Source organism: Podarcis tiliguerta (genome assembly GCF_965153285.1).
Source record: "Podarcis tiliguerta genome assembly, chromosome: 3".
Lineage (NCBI taxonomy): Eukaryota > Metazoa > Chordata > Lepidosauria > Squamata > Lacertidae > Podarcis > Podarcis tiliguerta.
Window position 1 is genome coordinate 7,066,739 of NC_139536.1, and position 20,106 is coordinate 7,086,844.

Sequence of the window (20,106 nt, forward strand, 5' to 3'; positions counted from 1 at the left end):
CAGCCTTTAACTCCCTTTAAGGAGTCTCAAAGCAGCTAACATTCTCCTCTCCCTTCCTCCTCCACAGCAAACACTCTTTGAAGTGAGTGGGGCTGAGAGACTTCAAAGAAGTGTGACTAGCCCAAGGTCACCCAGCAGCTGCATGTGGAGGAGCAGAGACACGAACCCGGTTCCCCAGATTACGAGACTACCGCTCTTAACCATTACACCACACTGGCTCTCCAATAGCTCTAGGTTCCCCAGATTATGAGACTACCGCTCTTAACCTCTAATATCCCGGCCTCTTCCAAAATTGGAGACCACAGTACCAGAAGCTACATATCAGATGGTACACTTCACAAGGTTAGGAATACCCGCTGTGCTGTCTGGAAACCAATAATGATGGAAAATAGCAAACAAACAAACATTAGTTTATTATTTATATTTATCAGATAAATTACCGCCCTTAATTGCTCTGACATGGTGTAGGAAGATGGTGGGGTGGGGTGGGGTAACTCTTAAGAAGACCAGGGAAAAGAAGGAGGAAATGAACAGGAAAGAAAGATCTCCACATGAAAGAATAGGACAGCATCAGAAGGCATTGGAAGACACCCAAAATGAGACTGGGGTCCACTGCTTGCCTGCTTGTGCCGTAGAAACCGAAACAGCTCCAATTGGGGCTTGGTTAATTATGGAAAATATATGCAGCTCCCCATCAGGCAGCCTTTATTGCAAAACTGAAATCATAGAAATGGACTTTGGGTCTTATGGAAGTTGTGTTATGTTGGCTCCAGGCCTGTGTTGCTTAAAACCCACAACCCTTTAGGGGATTATCTCACTCTCAGGTGGACAATCTTACCTCGGTCACTTGGCTGTTTGCCCCAGTTGAGAGCAGTAAAGGTGTTTTATGGGTGCCAACGGAAGGACATTGTAATGTTTGTGTGTCACTGATCTCTGTGGTCAGAAAGGGCAATGGAGATTCTTTTGTACGTAGTCAGGTGTTCCCAAACTTCACCTTGTTCCGGAAATACTCTTTTGCTATTCTCTAAAAACCTTATATATATGGTCTCCTTTTTCATAAAGGCTTCAATTCATCTTCTCACTACACCGCCAAAGTGAGATAGCACCAAGCTTCAGCCATGAAGATCCTTTACCTTCTCTTTGCTGTCTTCTTAGTCTTCATCCAAATAATTCCAGGTAAGAGATGGGTGGACAATTCCAAGTTACAGAGTCCAGCAGTAGGTTTAGAGGTGATTCTATAAACTGGGCAGCATGGAGTCATTAGGTTGTGAATTACACTGTATTTAATGAATGTTTTTTCCATGTAAGTGTGCCAACAATAGTAGAGAGCTACCACTCACTTCCTTGCAGCTGCGGGAACTGCAATCCTCAGATAAATTGGCTTACTGAGCCCATATCAGTCCTGCTTGTACAATGATATTTGTGCAATGTCTGTATATTTGCAAAGCTAAACAGTGTCCAGTATGGTTTCAAATTGGATTGGGGGAGGCTGCATGTTGAGATTCCTGCATTACAGAGGGTCGGACAAGATGGCAGTAAGAGTAGTTCTACAGTGGAACGGTCTCCCTCCGGAGGTTGTGGACTCTCCTTCCTTGGAGGTTTTAAGTAGAGGTTGGATGGCCATCTGTCCTGGATGCTTTAGCTCAGATTCCTGCATTTCAAGGGGTTGGACTGGATGACCCTTGTGGTCTCTTTCCAACTCTACAATTCTTTGACTTCTATAGTCCATGAGGTCCGTTCCAACTCTACAATTTGACGAAACATTGATTGTAGTAAGCAAACTCCCATAAAAGAATATGGTTGCTAGAGACTTTCCCCAACAAAGGGACCTCAGATGTCCCTTTTGACACCTTCTAAGGCCACCAGTCCACCCACTTTATTTATTATCATTATTAACTGAGGATATCTGTGTGTGCTTTCTTTGGTTGAAGAGGCTGCATTTGGTTCTGTGCGAGGTTAGCATGGTCCAGTGAAGGCATCAGATTTGCTACGCACAGGGATTCATTAGTGAGGCTGAAGGGCTGGGGACCCGTCCTGCTGTCCCCTTGAACTCCAGAGAAAGCAGGAAAGGAGGATTGGAAAGTGGTCCTAAGGCCTTGGCAAATTGCAGGTGTAATAATAAGCAGTGCTTCCAATGATTTACAGGGTCTTAACATATCAATTGAGCTCCTGTTGCTCAGTCCCAGCTCCTGCCAACCTAGCCATTCGAAAGCATGCCAAAAAAGTGCATGTAGATAAATAGGTACCGCTCCGACGGGAAGGTAAATAGTGTTTCCGTGCACTGCTTTGGTTCTGCCAGAAGCGCCTTAGACATGCTGGCCACATGACCCAGAAAAACTGTCTGCGGACAAATGCCCACTCCCTTGGCCTTTAAAGCGAGATGAGCGCCGCAACCCCAGAATTGTCTGTGACTGGACTTAACTGCTAGAGGTCCTTTAGCTTTACCTTTTTTAACATATCAATAACATTAATGTCCTATATACTTACAGAGGTCATCCCCCTGTGCATCCTTATTATTAGTATTATTAATAATAACAATATCTTGGTGGGGGGACATAAAATCATGAAAAGGAAGAGTGGAATGAAGTATCCTGGCACAGGGCATGACCTCCTTCTGGAATCTTGAGCAGGAGCCAACCCACAATGCAACGTTTTGCTGCAGGTCTCATTCAATTGGTAATTTATTAACAGCAGTTCTGAGGGCAGGGGAAACAACCTTTCTTCCTTTTGAGAGCATTAACAAGCCATGATCGCAATTAAAAAGGAAAGAAAGCAAAACAGGAACAGAAGTGCCTCCAGCACTAAAGTGGTTTGCACAGCCCAGGAGAAGGGCAAGCTTCTTTCGCTGTGGAAGGATGAGGGTGTGAGACTAGGTATTGCAGGTCAGCAGCATTCACAAAAAAAGTTTTCTGCTCTGCCCCCTGCATCTCCCCTACTTAGCTCCTACAAGCCTACTCAGGAGGTTCTTTCCCTTTCTCCTTTTTTATTGTAATAGGAAGGGCTGGATATCCTGCAGATGATACCATGGAATGCAGGCTTGCACGAGGTTTCTGTAGAATTGGACGATGCCCCTTTAGGACAGAACGTACTGGGCGAACATGCAATGGCGGACGTCAATTGTGCTGTAAAAGCTAATGCAACTGTCACCAGGATGGTGTCGGGGAGTGTGGTGGCAACGTTAGCATAGTTGAGGCATACTGCTGGGGGCATCAGATTGGCTCCACCAGTGTGCCTGGACCACCCCAACCTTTCCTCTGCCATGCCATCCCCTCTTGCTTTCCTGATCTGCCGCAATGATCTTGCTGCCAGGAAACCCGGTTTTGGGCACTGTGCCTCCCCACATGGGTCTTAATACAATCATCTTTTCAGTTGGACCATTCCAACATTCTTTTCATTCAATCAATCAATCAATCAATCAATCCATTCATCAATCCAACAACTATTCCAACACTCTTTTCATTCATTCCATCCATCCATCCATCCATCCATCCATCCAATCTGTATCCAGCCTTTCCAGCAATTTGTCACCAAATTGTGCTCCGGACAGTTAAAAGCAGTAAGAGAGAGAACAAAGCATACAAGGTAACCATGGAAAACATCATTACCTATCAATAAATCCAATAAAAACAACAGTCAAACAGAATGCAACATATTTACAAATGGTATAAGGTCAGATTATAAGGCCCAAGACATGCCTCAATAATAATAATTTAAAAATCCCTATCTCTGTACAAACATCTCGGTACAAACATCTCAAACATCTCAAACATCTCTTGATTTAACATGGGGTACTACAGAGGGCACATTGAATGAGATAGCCTATTACTATCAAGTCAGCAGACATTTGATTTTTTTGCCACCATATGCTTGAATAGTTTGAGCTAAATAGCTTTAACTACCAAAAATGTGGCCTTAAAAATCCGAGGATCCTGTGGCTCGACCTCTAAGGCAGTAGAAAGAGATGCTGTCAGAACAGGAAATCCAGAGAGTCCGAACATGCTTGCAGAATTCTCTGAATCACAGACAGTGCTTTTATTCAAGCTTAGCCCCAGCAAATGAGCACTAAATGGTAGAAATGTGAAGAATTGGTTGCTTTCCCCACAAACACTTTCCCCTATGCTGTGTCCTCTTTTGGCTTGAGCTTTTCAAGAGTTGCATAATGTTGGATGCTGCTACTATTATGTCACGATTCCTCCACAATTCTATGATTCTGTCTCCAGTCTGCTGCTGTAAAGGGTTGAAAACATGGCTGTCTGACATATAAACACCTTGTCACCAACTGTAATCTTTGCAAGTCATTGCCATTCAATTCCCATGTGAAAATGCCAACCAAGTTTTCACTTCACACGTCTGAAAAAGTGGGCTAGAGTGTGTGAAGTCCATTATGCTGCAGTCAATTATAGCTAGTCTCCAAGACTCCAGTTGTTGTTTTTCCTGCAAAAGACTATAATGTCTACCTCTCTGCAAATTCCTAATTCTAGGAGCTCATCAATAGAATCCTATTCATTTGTACCCAGAAGTACAAATGAAGTCTGGAGCAGGATGCCTGAAAAACTCCTTACTCCCATCGTCATTACCAATAGAGACCACAACTGTGTGAGTCAATAATTAGATAAACTGCCTCAGTTAATATGAGATGAAGCATAACCATTACGTCACTGCCTCGTTTATTTTGTCCCATAAGGAGAGATTAGAATCAAGACAGCTCCTAATTGTAACTTTATCAGTATATCATTGTCTTGAGTGAGGTTGTACGGCTGTAAATTGTGGGAACCGTAGAGACTTGCCATTTAAGAGTGTATCAGACAAAGTATTACCAGAGTTGGGAATTAATGATCTGTCTTTTCTTTCGGTAGACCTTAGAGTCAATGAGCCAAGTACAGACAATGCAAGACATCTGATATTCTTCTCTGTCTACTTGTGAAATGGCTGAGATCAGCTTTGGAGTCAAGGGTGAAGAGCTGCTTATCTGAACGGATTTAAGTGCTGGAGAAAATCGACCCCTTCCCCAATTCATACAGTTCTGTATGCAACATTCTGGAAATGAAACAAATTCCCAATAGTTAAGAAAAGGTTAAAAAAAGGGATTTCTCTGCTGTGACATTGAAAACCAATGGTGTTGATAGATGGATAAGAAAAATATTTTTTAATAATAATAATAATCTGTTTTTTCTAGATTTATTAAAAGAGTTATGTATCAAAATGGGGAATATTTGATATAAAAATACATAAAGTAAAATCATATTATCTAGTGCCTTATGATATGCATTATAATATGCATATTTTAGAAGTCCTCTCTTTCATCCACCTTTCGGTGTGCATTGGAGCAAGACTTCCAATCATGCTAGGAGAAGAACAATGGATTGTAATAGGTCTACTCTAAACATGACTAATTATGGTTTTATGTCCATACCTCCAAGTCCCTCTCTTTTTCTGGCACTCTGCAAATAATATGTGGCATTGTCTTATATCCCATGTTAATTTTGATCCCTGTAGATCACCACAACTTCATACGGATCTTTGCACAGACACACTAGCGTAAAAAGTCTTTGGTCACTGTGAATGCAAACATGGAATATGGGGTGTGTTATTTGCACTGATTGATAATTCTGTGTTTTTTCTCCTGCAAAACCTTAATAAAAAAAGTTCATCTTCAACAGGACAATTTGAAGCATTTATTTTCTTTCTGTCTGTGGATCCACAAATAATGGCTTACTCTCTCCGTTTCTAATTTGAAACATTTCTCCATCTCTTCCCCATTGCCAGTTCTCTTTCTTCGTAATACATAACTTATACAGATTGAAGGTGACTAACCTTTATCAGGCCAATGGCCACACTGATCCATGGCCAGCCCTCTGGGGCCCACATTTCAAAGGGAGCATGGCAAGAACTACTGCTCTGAAGGCTGCCTTCCAAAAGAGTTTCTCAAGCAGTTATTTCTCTCTCTGCCCCCTTCACACACACCCCCCTTCCAAGTGTCCCTATTTTCCAGGGACAGCCCCAGATTTACAGAAGCCACCCCAGAATGTCCCGCTTTTCCTTAAGATTGTTGCATATTTAGCAGATTAATTGCGCTGCAGAAAGTGTGCTGGGGAGACCACATCTTCAGGAAACAATGAAGAAATGCAAAAATATCGTTTGCTTGACTTTAATCACAAAAAACAAAGTCTTCTTACATTAAATCTATAAGTATGACCCATCCATCAATCCATTCACCAGGGTACTGAGAGAGGTACACGCTGCTCTTTATATACTATACCCAGTTGCTGACACAGCTTAATTAACACAACTTAACAGCATCTGTTATACCGCCTCACAGCTGTAAAACTAGGTCATGATATTTACTCTGGCCTTTAAAGAGATACACATCTTGTGAAACAATAATGAACCTTAATATTTAAATAAACCATCCAACAAAGATGTCCCCATTTTCATTGCAATGTGAAAAATGGTAAAAATCAGGGGTGGACCAAAGGTAGATTAGGAATTACAGGCAGACCCCTTTATCACTCACAGTAGCTTGGTAATGGCTTCTGACTGATGACCTTTTAACAATATAAAAACAAAATCACTTTTCCTCGGACCTGGAATGAGACTCAGGGAAGTGGAGAACTATCATAGTTCCATTTCCCAAATAATGGTATATAAAGATATGGTATATAAAGCAATGGTGAAACTAACTTATTATTTAGGAATTGGGATAGCTCAGCCTGTAGAGCAAGAGGCTCTTAATATTCAGACTGAGACCTCAAGGTATAGGGTAGTATATAAATTCAATCAATAAGAATAAGTTTAAGAATAATAAATATCAAGGTCATAGATCTGAGCCTCATGTTGGACAAAATGGATTCCTACATTGCATGGGGCTGGACTAGATGACCCTTGTGGTCCCTTCCAACTATACAATTCCATGAATCCTTGAATTTATGTAATTCATGTAAGATATAAGAACCAAACACAGAGAAAGATTTATTTATTTTATTATTTCTTTCTTTCTTTCTGCTTGATTAAGAAAGTTGGTTGACCACTCTTAAAGTTATTAATTAGCTATTAGTCTAGCACAAGGCTTTGCAATTTGTTTTTTCTTGCTTCCTTTGTGTCTTTAAGTTTACCAGTTTCATATATGATTGTAGTGTTGCTTAATCATCTTTTTATCTTGTGGTATTTTTGCTTTGTAAGAAAGATATATAAAAACAGTAGAACAGTATTTGGTCACCTAAACAGTTCAAACCTCCATCTGCATATATATGTGAAGGCTCTTTGAAAGTTATACCCAAATAGCTTTGTATGCCAGTTCAAATTTCACACACAAACTCTGAGTCTTCCCAAACTTGTTGGAGGTTTGCGAAGAAGAGGAAGAAGAAGAAGAAGAAGAAGAAGAAGAAGAAGAAGAAGAAGAAGAAGAAGAAGAAGAAGATTTTATTTATACCCCACCCTCCCTGGCCAAGACCGGGCTTAGGGCGGCTAACACCAAATATAAAATACAGTAAAAACTTGTTAAACAACAAACAAACAAACAAAATATAGCTTAAAATACAGCTTAAAATACAGCCTCGTTTTAGTGGTAGCCCATAAATCAATATCATAAGGGGATAAAATGTCAAATATTCACCAGGGCCAAATATCCATGCTGGGCCTACATGGGCCAGCAAAAAGAGCCGAGGGAAAATTTATATACAAAATCCCATATTAGGGGTTCAATCAAATAATAATAATAATAATAATAATAAGGGCGGGGTCAGACTGAGTCCAGCCCAAAGGCCAGGCGGAACAGCTCCATCTTGCAGGCCCTGCGGAAAGATGTCAAATCCCACAGGGCCCTGATCTCCTGCGGTAGGGCATTCCACCAGGCCAGGGCCAGAGCTGAAAAGGCGCTGACCCTAGTTGAGACCAATCTAACCTCCTTGCGGCTCGGACCTCCAAAGTGTTGTTATTTATGGATCTTAAGGTCCTCCGCAGGGCATACCAGGAGAAGCAGTCCCATAGGTACGAGGGTCCTAGGCCGCATAGGGCTTTAAAGGTCAAAACCAGAACCTTGAACCTGAGCCTGTACTCCACCGGGAGCCAGTGCAGCTGGTAAAGCACTGGATGAATATGAAGGCACTTTTCTTTCCATTTCTTGTTGGAATGCCGACTGGGCTCAGCTTTTTGGATGGAAGTGTTTGCAGAAATATCATAGAGTTGGAAGGGATCCTAAGGGTTATCTAGTCCAACCCCCTGCAATGCATCCATGACAGATGACCATCCAACCTCTGCTCATCTCCTTTCTTATAACTTGAAGCCATTGGTTGTGAAGCCATCACAAACATTTAAAGCTGAAATGGAGGCATGCCCACAATTAGCACTATTAATAGATGGGGTGATACTCTAAAATGACTCTTTTCTAAGAAAGATCTGCCTCTGGAAATGTAGTATAGGAACTTAGTGGAACCCTGCAATTGCTGAACTGATAACTCATGAGATTTGTGTAATGGAAGGTACAAAATGAGCAGAACAAGCTTATGAAATCTGGTAGGTTTACTGATTGCTATCATGCCTGAGGAGAGGTATTTTGCGCTGGAACCTGATTTAACAGGAAGTATGGTGTAAGGAGTATTGCCCTTTATTTACTCAGGTATGTCAAAATCAGCACCATTGTTGAATTAAGTATTTGGCAAGAGTAGGATTTTCCACCTCCAGGGGGGATTGGATTACCTACTGAAAGTCTCAACCTGGTCAATCATTGCTTTATCAGTTTCTGCCAACTCCTGTTCAGCTGTAAAGTCTCAAGGTTGAAAATGAGGTCACCTGGCTCTGGAGCTTGAGCCAATATGTAACAGGCTGTGAGTCACAGCATGCCTCACTTTCCCATTTCAGTATACTGTATGTAGGAAAGGGCTGGCATGGGCTGCCATTTTACATAACTAGTGGGGTAGAAGAGCTGGAAATAAAATTCCATCTAGCAACCAATGTGCCCCTTGGGTTTCAGATACTACATGGGTTGAGGAGCCTAAAAAGCCAAAAACACAAATTTTCACAGCCCCTCTATCCTCTTACTTTGGTCAGAATCGAGTACCATATACTTTCAGAGTTAACACTAAATACATTACTTCTGGTAAATGAACCACCATAGCCTCTAGAGGGCCATGAAAATTTCTGTCCCAGGCTTTTTAGACTGGTCTAACCATGTACAGTCATACCTCATGTTACGTTTGCTTCAAGTTGAGCATTTTCAGATTGCGTCCCGTGGCAACCCAGAAGTAGCAGAAAGGGATACTTCCGGGTTTTGCCGCTCGCACATGCACAGATGCACAAAATGACATCACACGCATGTGCAGTAGTGGTTAATCGTGACCCGCAGACACAGGTTGCATTCTGCTCATATTGCGCACGGGCCTCCGGAACGGATCCCATTCGCAACCAGAGGTACCACTGTACTATCTGAAACCAAAGAGTCACATTGGCTGACAGATGTGAAATAAATTGGCATTATTTTCAGCTCTCCTACCACACTAAACTAAGAAGTGTTTACTTGTTGTAGGGAACAAATGAGGAAGGGGAGAACCATATTGACCATCTTGATTAACCAACCAACCAACCAACCAACCAACCACAGTGTCCATTTTCATCTGAACTGGGAAACAACAGTTACCACTTTCAGAACAGGCCAGAAAATTAATTTCATTTCCAACCACGCATTTATATCCTGACCTGTTCCAAAATTGGAGACCACAGTCCCAGAAACTACATATCAGATGGTACACTTCACAAGGTTATGAATACCCGCTGTGCTGTTTGGAAACCAATAATGATGGAAAATAGCAAACAAACACACATCAGTTTATTATTTATATTTATCAGATAAATTACCGCCCTTAATTGCTCTGACATGGTGTAGGAAGATGGTGGGGTGGGGTGGGGTAACTCTTAAGAAGACCAGGGAAAAGAAGGAGGAAATTAAGAGGAAAGAAAGATCTCCACATGAAAGAATAGGACAGCATCAGAAAGCATTGGGAAACACCCAAAATGAGACTGGGGTCCACTGCTTGCCTGTTTGTGCCGTAGAAACCGAAACAGCTCCAATTGGGGCTTGGTTAATTATGGAAAATATATGCAGCTCCCCATCAGGCAGCCTTTATTGCAAAACTGAAATCATAGAAATGGATTTTGGGGTTTATGGAAATTGTGTTATGTTGGCTCAAGACCTGCATTGCTTAAAACCCACAACCCTTTAGGGGATTAGCTCACTCTCAGGTGGAAAATCTTACCTCGGTCACTTGGCTGTTTGCCCCAGTTGAGAGCAGTAAAGGTGTTGTGTGGGTGCCAACGGAAGGACATTGCAATGTTTGTGTGTCACTGACCTCTGTGGCCAGAAAGGGCAATGGAGATTCTTTTGTACATAGTCAGATGTTCCCAAACTTCACCTTGTTCCGGAAATACTGTTTCGCAATCCTCCAAAAACCTTATATATATGGTCTCCTTTTTCATAAAGGACCTCACCTGGGCTACAAATCATCTTCTCACTACACCGCCAAAGCGAGATAGCAACAAGCCTCAGCCATGAAGATCCTTTACCTTCTCTTTGCTGTCTTCTTAGTCTTCATCCAAATAATTCCAGGTAAGAGATGGGTGGATAATTCCGAGGTACAGAGTCCAAAAGTAGGTTTAGAGGTGATTCTATAAACTGGGCAGCATGGAGTCATTCAGCTGTGAATTACACTGTATTTAATGAATGTTTTTTTCCATGTAAGTGTGCCTACAAAAGTAGAGAGCTACCACTCACTTCCTTGCAATCCTGCAAGGAACTGCAATCCTCAGATAAATTGGCTTACTGAGCCCATGTCAGTCCTGCTTGTACAATGTTATTTGTGCAACGGCTGTATATTTGCAAAGCTAAACAGTGTCCAGTATGGTTTCAAATTGGATTGGGGGGGGGGGGGCTACATGTTGAGATTCCTGCATTACAGAGGGTTGGACGAGATGACAGTAAGAGTAGTTCTACAATGGAACGGTCTCCCTCTGGAAGTTGTTGACTCTCCTTCCTTGGAGGTTTTAAGTAGAGGTTGGATGGCCATCTGTCCTAGATGCTTTAGCTCAGATCCCTGCATTTCAGGGGGTTGGACTGGCTGACCTTTGGTTGTGTGCGAGGTTAGCATTGTTCAGTGAAGGCATCAGATTGGCTACGCACAGGGATTCATTAGTGAGGTTGAAGGGCTGGGGACCCATCCTGCTGTCCCCTTGAACTCCAGAGAAAGCAGGAAAGGAGGATTGAAAAGTGGTCCTAAGGCCTTGGCAAATTGCAGGTGTAATAATAAGCAGTGCTTCCAATGATTTACAGGGTCTCAACATATCAATTGAGCTCCCGTTGCTCAGTCCCAGCTCCTGCCAACCTAGCCATTCGAAAGCACGCCAAAAAAGTGCATGTAGATAAATAGGTACCGCTCTGGCGGCAAGGTAAATGGTGTTTCCGTGCACTGCTCTAGTTTTGCCAGAAGCGCCTTAGTCATGCTGGCCACGTGACCGGGAAAAACTGTCTGCGGACAAATGCCGGCTTCCTTGGCCTGTAAAACAAGATGAGCGCCGCAACCCCAGAGTTGTCTGTGACTGGACTTAACTGCCAGAGGTCCTTTAACTTTACCTTTTTTAACATATAAATAACATTAATGTCGTATATACTTACAGAGGTCATCCCCCTGTGCGTCCTTATTATTAATAATAACAATATCTTGGGTGTGGGGGACATAAAATCATGGAAAGGAAGGGTGGAATGAAGTATCCTGGCACAGGGCATGGCCTCCTTCTGGAATCTTGAGCAGGAGCCAACCCACAATGCAACATTTTGTTGCAGGTCTCATCAATTGGTAATTTATTAACAGCAGTTCTGAGGTCAGGGGAAACAACCTTTCTTCCTTTTAAGAGCATTAACAAGCCATGATTGCAATTAAAAAAGAAAGAAAGCAAAACAGGAACAGAAGCGCCTCCAGCACTAAAGTGGTTTGCACAGCCCAGGAGAGGGCAAGCTTTTTTCGCTGTGGAAGGACGAGGGTGTGAGACTAGGTATTGCAGGCCAGTAGCATTCGCAAAAAAGTTTTCTGCTCTGTCCCCTGCATCTCCCCTACTTAGCTCCTACAAGCCAACTCAGGAGGTTCTTTTCCTTTCTCTTTTTTTATTGTAATAGGAAGGGCTGGATATCCTGCAGATGATACCATGGAATGCAGGCTTGCACGAGGTTTCTGTAAATATGGACAATGCCCTCCTAGGACAGAACATACTGGGGGAACATGCCAAGACGGACGTCTACTGTGCTGCAAAAGGTAATGCAACTGTCACCAGGATGGTATCGGGCAGTGTGGTGGCAAGGTTAGCATAGTTGAGGCATACTGCTGGGGGCATCAGATTGGCTCCACCAGTGTGCCTGGACCACCCCAACCTTTCCATTGCTATGCCATCCCCTCTTGCTTTCCTGATCTGCAGCAGTGATCTTGCTGCTAGGAAACCAGGATTTGAGCATTGCGCCTCCCCACATGGGTTTTAATACAATCATGTTTTCAATTGGACCATTCCAACATTCTTTCCATTCATTCATTCAATCCATCCATCCATCCATCTATCAATCAATATCTGTATCCTGCCTTTCCACCAATTTGTCACCAAATTGTGCTCAGGACAGCTAAAAGCAGTAAGAGAGAGAACAAAGCATACAAGGTAACCATGGAAAACATCATTCTTGTTGTTTAGTCATTTAGTCATGTCCGACTCTTTGTGACCCCATGGACCAGAGAACGCCAGGCACTCCTATCTTCCACTGCCTCCCGCAGTTTGGTCAGACTCATGTTTGTGGCTTCGAGAACACCATCCAACAATTTCGTCCTCTGTTGTCCCCTTCTCCTTGTGCCCTCCATCTTTCCCAACATTAGGGTCTTTTCCAGGGAGTCTTCTCTTCTCATGAGGTGGCCAGAGTATTGGATCCTTAGCTTCACAATCTGTCCTTCCAGTGACCACTCAGAGCTGATTTCCTTAAGAATGGATGTGTTTGATCTTCTTGCGGTCCATGGAACTCTCAAGAGTCTCCTCCAGCACCATAATTAAAAAGCATCAATTCTTCGGCGATGTCAGGGAAGTGCAGGCAGCAAGGGAGGAGAGAATCAGGGGGTACAGAGAGAGGTCTCCACTAATCAGCAGTGAGTCCTCAGAGGACAGAGAAGAGAGCAGTGAGTCTGGGGAGGAAGGGGTGCTTCAGAGAGAGGGGGATCCACGTCACAGGGAAAGACGGAAGGGGCTGGGCCGTTGGCTCTGTTGTTCTCGCGGGAGAGGGAAAAGAGAAAGTAGTTAGAGCAACGCCTCGTGAGAGACGGGTCGCTTTGTTTATGCTGGATGTAATCTTGTCGGAAAGCAATAAAGAAAGGAATTTATGGCGACTGGCCTCGAGTGAGTCTTTGCCAAGTGCAGTCACGGAGGGAGGAGGCACGCATCACAGGCGATCAGCCTTCTTTATGGTCCAGCTCTCACTTCCATACATCACTACTGGGAAAACCATGGCTTTAACTATACGGACCTTTGTTGGCAAGGTGATGTCTCTGCTTTTTAAGATGCTGTCTAGGTTTGCCATCACCTTTCTCCCAAAGAGCAGGCGTCTTTTAATTTTGTGACTGCTGTCACCATCTGCAGTGATCATGGAGCCCAAGAAAGTAAAATCTCTCACTGCCTCCATTTCTTCCCCTTCTATTTGCCAGGAGGTGATGGGACCAGTGGCCATGATCTTCGGTTTTTTGATGTTGAGCTTCAGACCATATTTTGTGCTCTCCTCTTTCACCCTCATTAAAAGTTTCTTTAATTCCTCTTCACTTTTTGCCATCAAGGTTGTGTCATCTGCATATCTGAGGTTGTTGATATTTCTTCCGGTGATCTTAATTCCGTCTTGGGATTCATCCAGCCCAGCCTTTCGCATGATGAATTCTGCATATAAGTTAAATAAGCAGGGAGACAATATACAGCCTTGCCGTACTCCTTTCCCAATTTTGAACCAATCAGTTGTCCCATATCCAGTTCTAACTGTAGCTTCTTGTCCCACATAGAGATTTCTCAGGAGACAGATGAGGTGATCAGGCACTCCCATTTCTTTAAGAACTTGCCATAGTTTGCTGTGGTCAACACAGTCAAAGGCTTTTGCATAGTCAATGAAGCAGAAGTAGATGTCTATCTGGAACTCTCTAGCTTTCTCCATAATCCAGCGCATGTTTGCAATTTGGTCTCTGGTTCCTCTGCCCCTTCGAAATCCACCTTGCACTTCTGGGAGTTCTCGGTCCACATACTGCCTGAGCCTTCCTTGTAGAATTTTAAGCATAACCTTGCTAGCGTGTGAAATGAGTGCAATTGTGCGGTAGTTGGAGCATTCTTTGGCACTGCCCTTCTTTGGGATTGGGATGTAGACTGATCTCCAATCCTCTGGCCACTGCTGAGTTTTCCAAATTGGCTGGCATATTGAGTGTAGCACCTTAACTGCATCATCTTTTAAAATTTTAAATAGTTCAGCTGGAATATCATCACTTCCACTGGCCTTGTTATTAGCAGTGCTTTCTAAGGCCCATTTGACTTCACTCCCCAGGATGTCTGGCTCAAGGTCAGCAACCACACTACCTGGGGTATACAAGACATCCATTTCTTTCTGGTATAGTTCCTCTGTGTATTCTTCCCACCTCTTCTTGATGTCTTCTGCTTCTGTTAGGTCCTTTCCACTTTTGTCTTTTATTATGGTAATCTTTGTATGAAAACATCATTACCTATCAATAAATCCAATAAAAACAACAGTCAAGCAGAATGCAACATATTTACAAATGGTATAAGGTCAGACTATAAGGCCCAAGACATGCCTGAATAATAATAATAATAATCCCTATCTCTGTGCAAACATCTTAAAGCACTTTTATTGATATAACACGGGGTACTACAGAGGACACATTGAATGAGATAGCCTATTACTATCAAGTCAGCAGACATTTGATTTTTTTGCCTCCATACGCTTGAATAGTTTGTGCTTGATAACTTTAACTACCAAACATCAGAGGATCCTGTGGCTCGACCTCTAATGCAGTACAAAGAGATGGTGTCAGAACAGGAAATCCAGAGAGTCCGAACATGCTTGCAGAATTCTCTGAATCACAGACAGTGCTTTTATTCAAGCTTAGCCCCAGCAAATGTCTGGACTAGGATGCCTGAAAAACCCCTTACTCCCATCGTCATTACCAATGCAGACCATAATTGTGTGAGTCAATAATTAGATAAACTGCCTCAGTTAATATGAGATGAAGCATAACCATTACGTCACTGCCTCCTTTATTTTGTCCCATAGGGAGAGATTAGAATCAAGACAGCTCCTAACTTTATTGGTATATCGTTGTCTTGGGTTAGGTTGTACGGCTGTAGAGTGTGGGAACTGTAGAGACTTGCCATTTAAGAGTGTATCAGACAAAGTATGACCAGAGTTGGGTATTAATGATCTGTCTTTTCTTTCGGTAGTCCTTGGAGTCAATGAGCCAAGTACAGTCAATGCAAGACCTCTGATATTCTTCTCTGTCTACTTCTGAAATGGCTGAGATCAGCTTTAGAGTCAAGGGTGAAGAGCTGCTTATCTGAATGGATTTAAGTGCTGGAGAAAATCGACCCCTTCCTCGATTCATACAGTTCTGTACGCAACATTCTGGAAATGAAACAAATTCCCAATAGTTAAGAAAACATTAAAAAAAAAAGGATTTCTCTGCTGTGACATTGAAAACCAATGGTGTTGAAAGATGGATAAGGAAAATATTTTAAAAATAATAATTATAATAATCTGTTTTTTAGATTTATTAAAAGTTATGTATTAAATTGGAGAATATTTGTTATAAAAATACATAAATATTATAATATGCATATTTTAAAAGTCTTCTCTTTCATCCACCCTTCATCCACCTTTCAGTTTGGATTGGAGCAAGACTTCCAGTCATGTTAGGATTGTAATAGGTCTACTCTAAGCATGACTAATTATGGTTTTATGTCCATACCTCCCAGTCCCTCTCTTTCTCTGGCACTCTGCAAGTACTATGTGGCATTGCCTTATATCCCATGTTAATTGTGATCCCTGTAGATCACCACAACTTCATATGGATCTTTGGACAGACACACTAGCGAAAAAAGTCTTTGGTCATTGTGAATGCAAACATGGAATATGGGGTGTGCTATTTGCACTGATTGATCATTCTGTGTTTTTTCTCCTGCTAAACGTTAATAAAAGAAAGTTGATCTTCAACAGGACAATTTGAAGCATTTCTTTTCTTTCTGTCTGTGGATCCACAAATAATGGCTTACTCTCTCCATTTCTAATTCGAAACATTTCTCCATCTCTTCCCCATTGCCAGTTCTCTTTCTTTGTTATACATAGCTTATATGGATTGAAGGTGACTAACCTTTATCAGGCCAATGGCCACACTGATCCATGGCCAACCCTCTGGGGCCCACATTTCAAAGGGAGCATGGCAAGAACTGCTGCTCTGAAGGCTGCCTTCCAAAAGAGTTTCTCAAGCAGTTATTTCTCTCTCTGCCCCCTTCACACACACACCCCTTCCAAGTGTCCCTATTTCCAGGGACAGTCCCAGATTTACAGAAGCCATCCCAGAATGTCTCGCTTTTCCTTAAGATTGTTGCATATTTAGCAGATTAATTGCGCTGCAGAAAGTGTGCTGGGGAGACCACACGTTCAGGAAACAATGAAGAAACGCAAAAATATCGTTTGCTTGGCTTTAATTACAAAAAACAAAGTCTTCTTACATTAAATCTATAAGTATGACCCACCCATCAATCCATTCACCAGGGTACTGAGAGAGTACACGCTGCTCTTTATATACTATACCCAGCTGCTGACACAGCTTAATTAACACAACTTAACAGCATCTGCTATACTGCTTCACAGCTGTAAAACTAGGTTATAATATTTACTCTGGCCTTTAAAGAGATACACATCTTGTGAAACAATAATGAACCTTAATATTTAAATAAACCATTCAACAAAGATGTCCCCATTTTCACTGGTGAAATATTGGAGGGTATAGTAGGATGCCCCTATTTTCATCAGTGACAGGTTGGAGGGTATGGAGTTATGTGACCCACTGAACCAAGGAGACAATAAATTAGATAACCTTTGGTAGACATCTGAAGGCAGCCCTGTATAGGGAAGGTTTTACTATACAGTGGTACCTCTGGATGCGAACGGGATCCGTTCCGGAGCCCCATTCACATCCTGGGCAGAATGCAACCTGCGTCTGCACATCTGCGCATGCGCGGGTTGCAATTCGCCACTTCTGCGCATGACATCATTTTGAGCGTCTGTGCATGCGCGAATGGCGAAACCCGAAAGTAACCGAATCCGTTACTTCTGTGTCGCCATGAAACACAACCTGAAAACACTCAATCTGAAGCGACTTTAACCCGAGGTATGACTGTATGTTTTACTATATTTTTATATATGTTGGAAGCCACCCAGAGTGGCTGGGGCAACACAGTCAGATGGGCAGGGTATAAATAATGTAATAATAATAATAATAATAATAATAATAATAATAATAATAATATACCACCCTATGCCCCCAGGTCTCAGGGCAGTTTACAGAATAAGATCAAGATATAAAACCACAAAATACATAATAAAAATAAAAACAACAACCCAATAGCCTCCCTGCCCCCCGTACAAAAAAAATTAAATAAATAAAAAATCCACATTTTAAAAGGGCATAGTATGTAAATCAGATCAACCAAAGGCCTGGTTAAAAAAGAACATTTTCGCCTGGCGCCTAAAGGTATATAATGAAGGCACCAGGCAAACTTCCCTTCCAGAGAAGGGGAGCCACTGCATAGAAGGCCCGTTCTCATCTTGCCACCCTCCGGACCTCTCAAGGAGGAGGCACACAAAGAAGGGCCTCAGAAGATGATCTCAGGGTCCAGGTAGGTTCATATGGAAAGAGGCCGTCCTTGAGGTATTGTGGTCCTGAGCCGTTTAAGGCTTCATAGGTCAAAACCAGCACCTTGAATCAGTCCTGGAAACTAATTGGTAGCCAGTGCAGTTGGACCAGAATCAGTGTAATATACTCAAACCATCTTCCTCTGGTGAACAACTGGGCTGCTGAATTCTGCACCAGCTAAAATTTCTGAACCGTCTTCAGAGGCAGCCCTATGTATAACGCATTACATTAATCTAACCTTGACATTACCAGAGCACAGACAACAGTAGTTAGGCTATCCCTGTCCAGATAGGGGCATAGCTGGCCCACCAGTCAAAGCTGATGGAAGGCACTCCAAGCCACTGAGGCCAACTGAGCTTCAAGTGACAAGAAAGGATCCAGGAGAACCCCCAAGCTACAAACTTGCTCCTTCAGAAGAAGTGTAACCCCATCAAGAGCAGGCCACCTCCCACCCATTGTGTCTACGGAACCCCCCAGTAACAGTGCCTCAGTCATATCTGGATTGAGCTTCAGTTTGTTGGCTTTCATCCAGTCCGTTACCAAGGCAAGACACTGGTCCAGCACTTCCACTGCCTCACCTGAAGATGTAAAGGAGAAATAGAGCGGAGTGTCATCAGCATACCGCTGACAAAGTACTACGAACCTCTGGATAACCCTACCCAGCAGATCCATGTAGATGTTAAACAACATGGGGGATAGGATTGAGATCTACAAACCCCACATTGAAGGTTCCATAAGGCTGAAAACCACTCCCCCAGTAATACCCCCTGGGAACAACCATCCAAGTAGTACTGGAACCACTGCAAAGCAGTGCCACCCATGCCTAGTTTGGAGAGTCGCTCCAGCAGGACACCATGATTGATGGTATCGAAAGCCGCTGAGAAGTCGAGAACAATTAACAGGGACATGTTTCCCTTGTTTGTCTCTCAACAGAGGTCATCATATAGGCAGAACTGTAACTAGGTGATCTTGCACCCCTGGAAGAACCGTCCAGATTGTGCTCCCGAGCCATGGACAAATTAGCTCTTCTTTCTGCCTCTCTTCCAACCCCCCCTCCACCCATTCAATTCACCCTCTATTAAAAACCATTTCTTATGATGCAATAATCAATTTTTATATTAATGGACATATTTTTAGCTGATGTTGCACCACCCCCATCACCTGTGCCCCTGGCACGGGCCCACCTCACCACCCCCTAGCTACAGCCCTGCATACAGGTTGACCAAAGCGGTTTCTGTGCCAAAACCAGGCCTTAACCCTAATTGAATTGGATCCAGAAAACCAGATGATGATGATGATGATGATGATGATGATGGAATAAGACATCCCTATTTTGATTGGAGAAATGTTGAGGGGTATGGCCACACACATTTTGGGAGTGTCTTGGTGAGCAGGAATGTTTCTAAATTCATCCTGTACGTTAATAATGAAGGATACAGACACACTTCATCAAGGGAGGGCATCCCACAAATAGGATACAGGATGTACGTATATGGACACAGCACTCCCCCCCACAGCATCAACCCCCTTTTCAAAGTGTCCTTTCTTCTCACCCCCCCCCTCGCCACAACATTGAGCTAACGACCCAGAAGTATTTGTGAACACTCTGTAACCTGGAGTTCTGCTGAACTCACTTCTCTCTCAATGTCACTGCTACTTATTAACATATTAAATGGTTGCAATACCTGGAAAAAACCCAGCATATTTTATCCCACCTCCCTTTCCCTCCAATCCCAGGTCTTTGGTAGAAACTGCCCACTACCAGTTCAGAACAAGCTATATGAGTTCTAATACATTTTGTGACTTCTTGCGTCAACAGTTAAATAACTCAGGACATGAATAGATTTATTTAGGGCTACCATTAGGAAAAGGGACGTGGGTGGCGCTGTGGGTTAAAGCCTCAGCGCCTAGGGCTTGCCGATCGAAAGGTTGGCGGTTTGAATCCCCGCGGCGGGGTGCGCTCCCGTTGCTCGGTCCCAGCGCCTGCCAACCTAGCAGTTCGAAAGCACTCTTGGGTGCAAGTAGATAAATAGGGACCGCTTACTAGCGGGAAGGTAAACGGCGTTTCCGTGTGCGGCTCTGGCTCGCCAGAGCAGCGATGTCACGCTGGCCACGTGACCCGGAAGTGTCTTCGGAC

General features: G+C 43.1%; 2 long non-coding RNA genes across 2 annotated transcripts; one reads left to right on the forward strand and one right to left on the reverse strand.

Moving 5' to 3' along the window:
• Nucleotides 1-5,185: 5,185 nt before the first annotated feature.
• LOC310673982 lies at nt 5,186-16,264 on the reverse strand. The gene is made up of 2 exons (XR_014509277.1): nt 16,020-16,264; nt 5,186-5,413 (listed from the first exon to the last, which is right to left on the reverse strand). It is a non-coding gene; the product is annotated as an uncharacterized lncRNA (long non-coding RNA).
• Nucleotides 10,439-16,264, forward strand: LOC310673977. The gene is made up of 3 exons (XR_014509269.1): nt 10,439-10,597; nt 12,158-12,293; nt 15,496-16,264. It is a non-coding gene; the product is annotated as an uncharacterized lncRNA (long non-coding RNA).
• Nucleotides 16,265-20,106: the final 3,842 nt, after the last annotated feature.